Below are 13,090 nucleotides of genomic sequence, written 5' to 3'. Positions count from 1 at the left end.
CCATAGTGGATTCTTTATATTTAGTACATTATTTATAACAAAGTCCATTCACTCAACCGTTTGTTTGTTTGATATTCAATTTTGGTAAAAATCATGTTTTATTTATCTGAGGTAACTCAATTAGATTGAAGAAAACGATAAAAATTGAAAAATATTTAAGTTTATAGTTCAAGATTACCTTAATTTATGTATGTAAATTTCATAATCCAAATTCCAACTTTTTTTCTCAAAAATATTGCTAGCTAAACGCAAAAAATTGACAGGCAGGAATTAGATAGTTACTTTCGTTAAAATTTCGAGATAAAATAAGCACAAAAATGGGGAAAATCAATAAATAAATTTAATTTTTTACTTTTAGAAAAATATTCAAGAGTAAAAAGAAACTAGTGATCAAATACTCGTCCATCAAATGTTTTTGGTTTGCCTAACTTTTTATTTTATGATTTAATGCATAAAAATCAAATGAAAATTGATGTATGGGGAGCTTATGAATTTCTAAGCACATGAAAAACTTCTATACTGATAGCTCTGAAATTCATTTAGTAAGGACAACAGTTACCATGAAACGATTAAATAATAACAAATAACTAAAGTGGTTCTATGTTTCTACTTCGAATATCATAAGAGATCCAAATACGTAATTAACTTATTACTTACTTAAAATCTCCATTCGCATTGAAAATATACAGATTGAAAATAACAGTCAAAATATTTTAAGCGCTCAACAACAAGCAACAAATTTCAAGATTCCAGACGTAAATAAGAAGGAACAAAAGGAATTTGAAATCTAAAATGTAAAAATGCTGACGAAAATACGTAAAAGTGAAGGTGAGAAGCAAAATTAGAAAAACCCCAGTAGCCGAGAGAGGAAAAAATATTCCGTAGCTGAATCTACCGTCTACCTCTTCAAAGTGCGTGGAAAGGCATTTTACCCTTATTTACCCCTTTCGGCTATTGTGGTTTTTCTAGTTTTATTTTCCCCTTTTTTCCCTTTTTTGTTGATAATTTTGTGTTCTACATTTCAAATCACTTTTGTTTGTTCCCGTCTGGCAAGTCAAGAAAATGGATATTTATTTGAGCTCTTGAAACACCTCTACTGTTATTTCTAATTTGTGTATTTTTGAAACGAATTCAGTTTTTATTCAAATAGTATCATACCAATTCAGTTCCCTAGGATTATTTACGTTACTACTCTTTGAAGGAAAAAAACCCCAACTTTTTCAAATTATTTTTCATTATAAAATGGTTAATAAAAATTATTGATGTGTCTAAAAGAGGCTATTATTAAAACCAAGTCTTGACCGTTCCCAAATATTCTTTTAAGACCTTTCGCCATTATATTCTAAGTATAAATTTTATGAGGTGGGTTCATTTATTATGAGTCATATTTTTCTTCCATATCCTCTCATTTTTATATTTATCAAGTATTCGCTTTTTTTTACATAAGTTACTGTTACAATATAGATTTAGATAATTAGTTAATACTTTTTAATAAAAAAATACTTAAGGTACATAATCTTATTTCAAATGAAAAATTTCTACATTTTAGAGGAAATAAATTCGTTGCCTATACTCTCATTTTTCCATGAACCTAGTGTTAATTTTCTTCAATCAGATTTTTTAGTGTACACTGTAAAAAAATCCGCATCAAATTACGGTGCAAAGTATCATATTATCCGTAAAATCCATTTTACCGTGAAATACGATTTTTTCGAAAAATCCATTTTTACCCTAAAATATTATACCGTAATTTTTACAATATACATATTTAATTAGAGTAATTAAAGGATTTTTCAGTAATTATTATTGTAAAAATTACAGTTAAAATGGATTTCATGTTCTAGTACAAAAGGATTTAATGGTAAAAAGCAACGTCATCCAGACTACCATTACTTATTACCGTAAATTGTTCATGAATTTTTTACAATGTATTGTATTCTTTCAATATACTGCTGAAAATCTGGGTTTTCTTGGACAGTTTCTTGGGAAACGATTCAGATTGGGAGGAAATATTCCTCCAAATAAGATTGCACTCAGCACTAAATGTAATTCCTGAAAAATACTTGAACTAGCACTTTCTTATAACATAGAAAACATAACAGATTCCTAACGCAACTATTTAATTATTTATAACAATTCTGAAAAAAAATTCAAAAGTTTGTTGATTGCAAAACATCATAGTTTGTTGAAGAAAATCAAGTTTATTATTGATCCAAGTAAATTTTAAATAAAAATGTTTAATTTTAGTTAAATAAATTTGAATAATTTCATTATAGTTCGCAAAAATCAATTCAATTTTCAAACTCGGCTGAGGTAATTACATAAAAATAAATAAATTTTTCACAAAAATCACTATCACATGAAATGCTCCAAATAAAGATTACATTTCAATTCATGCCTTGTTGCCCTTTACATTTATTTATTTTTTGGACATCTAGATGTCCCCAAATTTTTTGCTGCTGCAGGCGTCACTGAAATATATATAAAAGTGAAACCTGTCATTTTCGCGACGTGTCAATAGCCGTCCCTTTCTGATATGCCCGACATCTGTTTACTAAACTTCTTTTTTACTCTTCTTTTTCCAGATGTCTTCTTTTGCATTTTAAGACTTCAACAGAAGAAAAAAAATGGTAAAGAACATTTTCAAAACGGCATTTTTATGACAAAAAGCCACTTTAAAGCATTGAGGGTATTTTTCATCGCTTGAACAAGCTGCCGTTTCAAAAAAAAAAAAAAAAAAAAAGAGAAAAATTTTGTTCGCTTTCATGTGCTAAACCCTTAAAGGGTAAAAAGAAGTATAATATGTATGCTGTTTGGTTTTTGTACGCGAAAAAGTTTGACTTTGCTATCAGCATCATAAAATATTAGTAAATTAAACTAACGTAGAAGTAAAAACTTTGAGCTCTTTTTCTTTTTAACTGTAAGAAAGTTTTTAAAGGTTAAAATACATATGATTTGTTTGCTAAACTCTGAAAATTATCTCAGGCTATGAGACTAAAAGAGGAAAAAAAATCAATTCAGTTTAAACTATGAATTTATTTATGCTTTTAATATAGCTTATATAATAACAGTATTTTAATGTATCTTATATTTTATTTTAATCACGAAATTAGTTCTTTTTCTGCAACGAGCATTTTTAAGAAAAAGAACTAATTATCCAAATTAGTAAGAATTAAAAATTCAATAAATTATAAAATTGAAAAAAAAATATTTCAATAAAAATATAATAATTTAAAAAATATTTTTTAACAGTATCTGCGCAACTTATTAACAATTTATTGAAAGAAAAGTACGATTTTATTTTTATTCATTACGACATTTTGGTTTTATTTTCGCTATGAACTCAGATGATGCCAGGGTTTTTGACCCACCCACAAACCCAAAACCCGGGTGTTTCTTTTTTAAATACTACTTATAAACCAAATAAAACCAGGACTTAAATGGGTTTTTTATAAATGTAATCAAAATCTGCCCTCGCATCAATTGCTATTTTTTATTTGACTTATAAATCTTAATACATAATACACAAATATACATAACCCTAATTTCAAAACTTAGTGTATTTGAATAAACATGTATGTAACTGTGAAGTAATATAATAATTTTCTTGTTTCAATATTCAGAAAAATCACTTTTTTTAAACAATAATTTAAGCTGCTTTAATGATATGCTGCAAAAGTACAAAGGTACAGCTGCAAAAGTACAGTTGCAAAAGTACAGGCTAGAATAACTTTTTCTTTTACCTCCGTGATAAATAAGTTTTCAATTAGGAATAAAATAAGCACGTATAAGCATTAAAACAAAATATTACAAATATAATTTTTTAACTCTTTTCAAAAGATTATTTTTATTTTTCAAAAAACACAAATGGATAAATTAAAATAAATTGCAGTTTTGTTTTAATACTAAAAAAATATTCATTAAAATACAAAAAATCATTAAATTTCGAACCATGACAAAATACTAAATAACGTGAAATTAACATTAACTTATTTTGAATAATAAATTTTATTTAATAAAAGTTAACATGATTGATTGATTATTTTACTCATCACAGTAAAACTAATTCTAAATGCATAGTTTTAAGAACAATTCAAAAAACTATTTTGAAAATTGTTTAAAAATAACAGCAGTTATGTAGTCAAATGGAACAAGAGTGGAATGGAGTCAAAGTCAACTATTAATTTATTTTAACAAAAAAAAGGAACTATAACTTAAGTATATAAGTATTAAGTATAAATAAAACAGAAAATAATATGTTTCGCTGACCCCAATATTTCACTACCAACCCCAATGTTTAACTAGTCAAAGAAGGAATTAATTTAAGACCCTTTTATTAAAATCAGCATGAAAAGATGGTACTAAACTAAAATTGAAACTATTATTTTTCAATTTTAATTCATTATTTATTTTTTCATGAAAGTTTTCTTTTTAACAAATTGTTCCCTTTTCTATTAAAAATTAATATTTAAACATGAAAAGTGTTAAACTAGGTGATGTAATTAGAAACTCCATAAAACTAAAGAAAAGCCCAATAAAACCAACCCGGGTTGGGTTTTTCAAAATTAAAACTGTTCTTCTAATACCATGGATGATGCTGGTTGGCTTCAGATGGTCAACATTTAACTTTACAGTTCCTAAAAATAATTATAAACCCACAACAATAGAATAATGATAAAATATAGAACTATTCTACTCTAAAAAGTGTTATTTCGTGCGATGAAGAGAGTCTTTAAAAGAAAATTATTAAAATGAGTAGATAAATAAAAAAAAATTATCCTCCAAAATCTGTTAATCCTTTATACTTATATACCTAAATTCTCAAAAGAACTTTTTTAAAAATAATTATGTATTACACCAAAATGATTTACTTATTTTTATTCTTATCTTAAATAGTGCAATCCAGGACCTGAAAATTGGGGCCAGAGGGTTATAGAAAGCCAATACGATTTCATGAACAATAGTATGGTGATGGCTATGAGAGTCAACATTGCGCACTGACCACCTTTACTATACATGATGATACCTATTGGTATTAAGTTGGATGGGCCTCAAACTGACACCTAGGAAGCACCTGTTATCACAATGGCAGCTTAGTTCCTCTACCTATGAGCATTTGGGGTTTACATTTCGTACGTTTCAAAAAAAATTATATAAAATATTAGTATCAGGGGTCAGAAATTTCACTTTTAAATGAAAATCAAATTAGGAGTTTCAATCAATGTATTTTCTTACGGAAACTGGTGGGAAAAATCGTGATCTAGAATTTATTAAACATTTTTCATCAGGAATTCCTACCAATACCAACATAAATATTAATAGATAGTGTAAAGACTACATTTACTGTTGCGTTTAAAAATCCCTTGTACCAGTCATGTAGTAAATATGTACTGAACCCTTTCAACAACTTTTTTAAGCGAAATAAATAGAAGTATCCGATGCGGCCAGAAGCCAAATCAGTTCGACCCACATTTTGCTGTATCGTATTCTATTTTCTTTTTATTCCTTTTTTTTTCAGATTTTCTCCTTTAAGAGAAACGCGTCTTGCGAATAAAGTTTCTGGTCAGTTTGAAATCAAAGTGCAAAAATAGTTTCGCTTTACTTTACTTTCTCTGTAAAAGATTTCCTCCTTTTTATGTTTTTCTTTGCCATCTTCCTTACTTGTTTGCCTATCTACTTTGATTTTATATTTTTCAACAAATGTTTCAGATTTCTGTTTCCAAATAGCAAAAAAATAAACATCGTACTTATTGAAGTTTTATTATTTTTCTTATTTTTCAATAGGTATAAAATAAAAATTCTAAAAACAGCAATGTAAGGATTGAAAATGATTTATTAGTTTCCTGAATTTTATCTTCAAATTTCAAAGAGGTTATCTGACGTAGTTTTTGAAATATCTTAAGAGGAAAATAGAATGAATATTGCTTTTAGAAGTCTTTGAAAACTTTTCAGGTATAAAAAAATATCCGCATTAAACTTAAACCACTAAATATATTATTATTTTTATATAAATGTACTAAATTTACGGATTATTTGATCAAAAATAAAATTTTAAAAATAAGATTTATAATCATTGATTTCTGTATTTTCTTAATATTTTTCCTATGAAAAACATACAGATTGAAAAAAAATAATAATAAAATTTAAAAAAAAAATTTCTAGCAAAAAAGAAGGATTTGTTATTAATAAATTTTTGCTACGGCTTACTAATTTTTGAAATAATTTTAAATTATTATTACTCATTTACATTGAGGGTTCGAGTTGTTATCAGGAAACCCGCCATTTTTCATGTTTAATTCATGGTTTCCACAGTTCTTGATTAAATTTTTTTAGATCTTTTTTCAATATCCTCTAACCTCTTCTCTTTGTTCTTCCACGTGTTTAGTCGATGCCGTGCTTTATACAAAAACTCGTCAACTACCAGTCTTGAATTGAAGACTCTCTATACGATTCTATTCTCATTCTTCCACTGAATAAGTACCAACCATTCTTATCTTATCTTTATATCAGTGATCAGTGTCTCCATATCTCTCTACAATTTCTGAATTGTTCCTAATTTTCCATTTTTCATACCTAATTCATGCTTTCAAGTTCTCAATTTTCACTTTTTTCAGACTTTTTTTAATGTCTACCAACCTTCTTCTCCTTGATGTTCCTCGTATTTAGTTGATGATGTGTTTTATTCAAAACCTCGAAATCACAAGGATTAGAATCGAAGAATCTCTGCACGAGTTTATTTTTATTCCTCCACTGAGCATGCCCCAGCCACTGCTATCGAATCCTTGTATCAGTAATATATCTTGCACATTTTTAATTTCTTTTATATTGAAAAATTTTATTAAATAAGAAGTGTTCCAAAGGTTTTGTGTCAATTTATTGCTTATAGTAAACAAAACCAAAGATAAAATATTCAGCTTTTTTAATAAACTACTACATTAAATTTTTTTTTTAAATATTTTTTTTTAAAATTTGTGTTCTCCATAAATATTCAAGCTAAATTTACGAATTTTATGCAACATTGCATATAATAACCAAAAATATCGGTACAACTTAGAAGTTCGTTTCTATATTTTTGGACACAGTTTGTCCAAAAATATAATAATTTATAGCTGGTTCTTAAATCTTCTGAAAACTTTACACTTCATTGATAAGCATGAAAAAACGCATGCCTTAAACATCTCTAAAATTATTAAAAAAAATCATCAAGGAATTTTTTTTGTTGTCATTTTGAAAGAAATGCTTCCCTAGAAGTAGTGTTGGGTAGTGTAACATATATTACAGAAATAAGTTTAAGCGAAATCTATTTCTATGATTAATTTCTTAAAAGAAAAGAAGAAAAAAACGCTTATTTTGTTTTTGTATTGAATCAAACAGTTTTTCAAGTTTAGTTTGTTGAAAAATAAATTTTCAGTAAGTATTTTCGCATACCAAAAGGTGCCAATCTTTAATACTACTACTTTACTGCAAAAACTTTCAAAATTATATTGGAAAAGTAAATGTGTCTAAAACCACGTTAAAGGAATATAGTTAATTTTGACATCTGGTCGATTCGTTCATTGCCAATGTGAGAGGTGGTAGCTATAATCCAATTAAGTATTGTATTGATAAAATAGAAAAGATGTCACATTTCGAGTAACATTGCGAACTTTTAGAGCTTGCACAACTTCTTTCAAAATAGTACATTTTTGAAATGTACAACTTTTGACACCATTCCGTTGTCTATATATTTTAATCATTTGTACTTCTAAAAGTATTACTTGGTAAATAAATTTCTCTACGTGTTCCAAATTTTTCTCATTTTTTTTAAGCTGAAATAATTTTTAGTTACAATAAACTAAGTGGAATATTTTTCAATTCCTCAATATTAATTTTAGAGGGATTTAATATATATAGACCAAATTTTCTTCTTGTTCAGAAAGTTTCCCCCATAACGTTAATCCTATAAGTGCTTGTCCGTCCTGACTTTTTCCGAACTTTCAGATGCTGACTTTCCTGTATCAGAAACCGGTTTCTTCATGTTATTAAGTAGAAAATGTGTATAGTAGGAAAATTTCTTTAGAAATTAACACAGGAGCCCACTACTTGGCTTGGCTACTGCACAAGCTTCTCTCTCATGTGGCAAAAACAAGAGCTGCAATTTTCTAGGAATTATTGACATTAAGTTTCATTCACTGCTTTTATATTGCAAAATTGTTCTGGAATTAATACCATGTTATATGGTACATTATTTAATCGATTAATTAATATAAAAATGGAGTGTGCGATAAAAAGCAACAATATCTGAAATTTTGGATATATTTTGATACCACCCGAAATATTTATTTTTAAAATTGTCATGTTAGGGCTCTCGAATTAATATTTGATCCGGGAATACAAAAAATCACCATAGAAATCTCATCTCAACAATCATTAATTTAGATAACGAGATAAAAATATTTATGCCAATTTGATTACCTAATGAAAATATTTGAAGTTTCTTATCGTAGCTTATTAGCTTTATTTATTTCTCTCCATTTTTTTGGCATATAAGTAGGTTTTGATGCTCCCCGTCTCATCTTTTTCAGTAGTGATCCTTTAGGTTTCAATAGTATAATCAGCTTGACACTTTTCAGGTTTATTACAGTAATTCTACTTAACTTTAGGTTAAATAGTGGTTAAATACCGCATAGATTGCCCCAATCACTTCAATTTCGCAATAAGTTCAGATTAAAGAAGACGTATCTTAAATAGCCTTAGTAAATGTATGCTGCAATTAGCATAAGCGCATTCAGGCTGGTAAAGTAATTCTTCGCACATTTCTTTATTTGTCTAAAGAAAAATAGGCTGATTTTACTCTGTCAAAAATATTATCCTGATTAAAAATAGGTAATGCTTTATCAAGTAGTAGCTAGGAATAATGCAAAATACTAATACAATTATTAAGTTAATATTTTTGAATCCCGATTTCTCCGAACAGACTCTTTTGATTCAAATTTTACCATATAATTTTACATTATTTAAAAGGATATAAAGATTTGCATAATTTGTAATTCACAAATTTTTAAACCTATTAATCATTGAAAAAGGAAGCAAAAAATAAATTATAAATATTTAATAAAAATAATATTTTTATGGAATTATTTTTGAATAAAGGAATTTTATAATTGAGTGCAATAAATTTTTTTCAAAATACGGCTAAATACGCACGAAGTAAAGTAAACATTAAATAGTTCATAATTTCGGTAGTTCAGTTGACCTAACTATAGGGACCATATTTCCCAGATACTCCCTATGTTTTGGAGGCCAGAAATCATAATCCATCGAATACTGTATACATATACTGAAAATTTTTTTTCATTCCAATGTGAATTTTTCAAGTCACGCCTCCTCGCATAATATATTCAATTGTAGAAAAAAAAGAAATGGATATTTTTTTTGCTGCTTACATGATAAAATTTGCCTCGATTTATAGTAGCAAACAAATCGTTTTTTCGAAATACAGTTTGTATATTAGGATGTGTCTATATTTAACTATAATTTATTGTTACAAACAAACACACAAAAAAAGAATTTGCTTTCTGATGATATTTTGATATACGAATTTCAGTTAAAAATAAATCTCCGAACAAAATATTTTTTTAATTAATATTGATTTTTATTTTATTTCAACCTTTAATAAATTTATTCTAAGAATTTCAATTACTGAGTAACATTTTGTTTAGAACATCTATACATTAATATATTAAATTAATATTTCAACTAACTATTAGTCATATTGTTAGTTAAGATTATTTACATACTCGAACGAAAAGACTTTATGATTACCATTTAAAACAAATTATATTTAGTTATTTACGTAGTGTTAGTTTAATTAATTATTATGCCTTCCACTATGACATGTATTACATAATTAAATTTTATATTTTAATAAATCTAATTTTCTTTTGACACGAATCATTTGTTTCTTTTCCTGAAAATTTAATTTATTTCCTAAAAACTTTTACTAAAACACAAAAAATTAAAGGAAGTTTCTTTTAATTTATACAATTCCATGTATGTCTACTGCTTTTATAAAATTGCACAATTACACTTAGTTATAAAATTTTTCATTAATAATTTTGAAAACAACGGCTTTTTTTTCTTTTTCGTTAACAGCCTGCAGTTCTAAATAATTTCTTCTGCAATTATGAATTCAAATATTTTTCTTTTCCATTTTTATAGGCTATATATATAACTTAGAAAGTAATGCTTTTCCGACGGAATAATTCTTATGTTTCTATAATATATTTTTTTATTTAAATAATTCGTTCAAAGTTATAAAATATCTGAGATTAAGACTTTGCGTTACCCAGAGTGATTTAAAACTCAATATCAGATTATTTTGTTCTTGTTAAATATTGTTTTTCTGAATCCCTAAACACTATTTTGATTTGTATGCATAAAAATTAATAGCAATCATTATGATCTATAGACGTTTCATGCATTACCATTACACAAACAAATAGTATAATATTTTTAATAAATAAATCATCAGATATACTAAGCTGTAATTCGCGTGAAACTTATAAGTTATCCAAAAAACTATAGTAATTTTATATGTTTTTGACTAGGTTTGTATCCTTCTCATTCTGTAGTCAAATGTGTCCATTAATCTAGATCACTGTTTTAGCCAAATCTCTAAATTTGTCACAGGAACACTGAGAAAAATGTTTGGTCAAATCTACTATAATATAGTTAAAGTTACAGTGCCTTTGGCTCTGTGGGAACATCTCTTGGTAAACTTAACAATAAAATAAAGGTTTATTACCATACTCTTTGGTAGTGGGGGATGGAACTTATCACTACGATTTCGGTTAGCTCTAAATCATGTATCTGCTAACCCCTGGTGATAGGAACAATAATTTTTTCCTATTCAGGTAAAGATCGAAGATCTGCAGCGTGGTTCATCTTCATCCAATTAATTTGGCGCAAATTTTACTGCTAGCCAATTCTCACTATAATCCAGATTAAGTAACTACGCCTTATTCCATGGATCATTTAAAAGAACACAACACAAATCAACCGCAGCACAACTTTTTAATGTCAAGTAACTGAACTGTGATGGAATGCTCAGGTGACATCGGTCATGGACATGTGAAAAGTCTTACGAAATATTCAACTGCTTAGAGGAAGTGGTGTATTAGTGAGTGTCTTACGAAGCCATTTAGTACTTTGAATCTAGGATTATAGTGTTGAAGAAATACCCGAAGCTGTCATTTACAACACAAACTGATTAGGATTTCAGTTCCTGATGAAGATACCATGCTATTTCCTGAATTTCTTCAACACAGGAGGAGTTTTCCCTGACCTGCTCTCCCCGTATATAGACTTCAATGTATTAAATTGAATGACAATTAGTTTTTAACCCAATTACAATAAAGTAAATTTAGAGCAAGTAGAGGAGCCACCAACCTGTAGCACAATTCTGCCTCACCAAGCATTGGTAAACCACGATTTTTTTCTCTCAACTATTTTTTGGTAAATGAACCTGTATCAAAAATTATTTTTTCTACGATGACAATTTATCTGTATTTCCGAAATCTCAATCAACACTACAATTTCGATGAACATATTTTTAGAAAGTATTGTTAAGCATCCGTTGAATAAACCCCTGAGTGTTCAGTAATGAAAACCCTTAAGATATTTTTTTAGATAATGAAAATTAGGGGTCTCCAATAATTATTTAAACAATTAAAAACAAAAAATCTGCAGTAAACTAACGAGTCTTTATTCGAAAAGGGAGACTAATACCATTAAATTCAGTTTGTTTGCCAGGAAGAAAAAAAAAAGACTTTTTCTAATAAGTTTAACTTATCTCTGATATTTCCAGCTACAGATCAGGTTGAATGTCTTCTGTCATCTTTTCCTCAATAGTAATTCATTAGATTTGTTTTGGGTTAACTTTAATTAGCTCCCCAATATCGGCAACTTTATTTTCGTCCGTTTTGCAAAGGTATACCATTAAATTCAGTTTGTTTGCCAGGAAGAAAAAAAAAAGATTTTTTCTAATAAGTTTAACTTATCTCTGATATTTCCAGCTACAGAGCAGGTTGAATGTCTTCTGTCATCTTTTCCTCAGTAGTAATTCATTAGATTTGTTTTGGGTTAACTTTAATTAGCTCCCCAATATCGGCAACTTTATTTTCGTCCGTTTTGCCAAGGTATACGGTGAGAAAAATTCTGGCAAACTTACCGTACTGTATGATAATCAAATAAATCTGTTTAATTAAACCAAAATATGTCTTATTTAAACTATTCATTTAGTAATCTTTTCGTTTATGTGGTAACTGTTTACCAGAAATTTTGGTTTTTAAAATTATACTTTTTATTACCACACATTCAGTAAAAAAACCATAAAACTAAAAAGATTTTACTGAATAAATGGTTTTCATGCCATGCTCTAAGGCAGTTTCCAATCACCAGACCTTGGACCGGTACCTATCAGTAGATTAAATAGCACCGATACGCTAATGAAGCATTGAATTATTTCCATTTCATTAACAGAGGTATATTTATCTCTGATTTACGGAACTTTTCATGAGCGAGCGTTTATCCAGTAGCTGAGACATGTTGCCTAAAGCCTCGCAAACACTGCGCATGCAGATATAATTTATTTTGAAGACATATTTAAATACAATTAAATTACAATTATTAAATCGAAATTATCTGAAGTGTGAACAATCAACATTCCTCACCCTCCCCCCTTTTCAGTGGAGCGCGGTAAAATTATCAAAAGCTGACTGGTACAGGGGAATAAAAAAATTAGAGAGCATTTTTCTTAGATATCATGATAAAATTACCAAATGCTCCCATATTTCCCAGATTTTATATCAGATAATAAAACATGTTTTGTCGTTAATTTTACCAAAATCATTACCAAAGCTGTTCAGTAAAAAGTAACAAGCTTTTGTATCAGAGACACAGTAAATTTTGCCATATTCTACTACTTTTGGCCAGGCTTTTTTTCTCAATGTATATAAAATGCATGTTAAAAGCGGTGATTACAGAGCATCTCGAACAGTTTATTAAACATGAATAATTTGGAAGCAATCTAATATATTATTATGAAGAA

The sequence above is a fragment of the Parasteatoda tepidariorum genome, chromosome 8, assembly GCF_982258835.1.
Source record: "Parasteatoda tepidariorum strain Cologne lab strain chromosome 8, Ptep-v5.0, whole genome shotgun sequence".
Classification (NCBI taxonomy): Eukaryota; Metazoa; Arthropoda; class Arachnida; order Araneae; family Theridiidae; genus Parasteatoda; species Parasteatoda tepidariorum.
Note: the sequence above shows the minus strand (reverse complement) of the source record.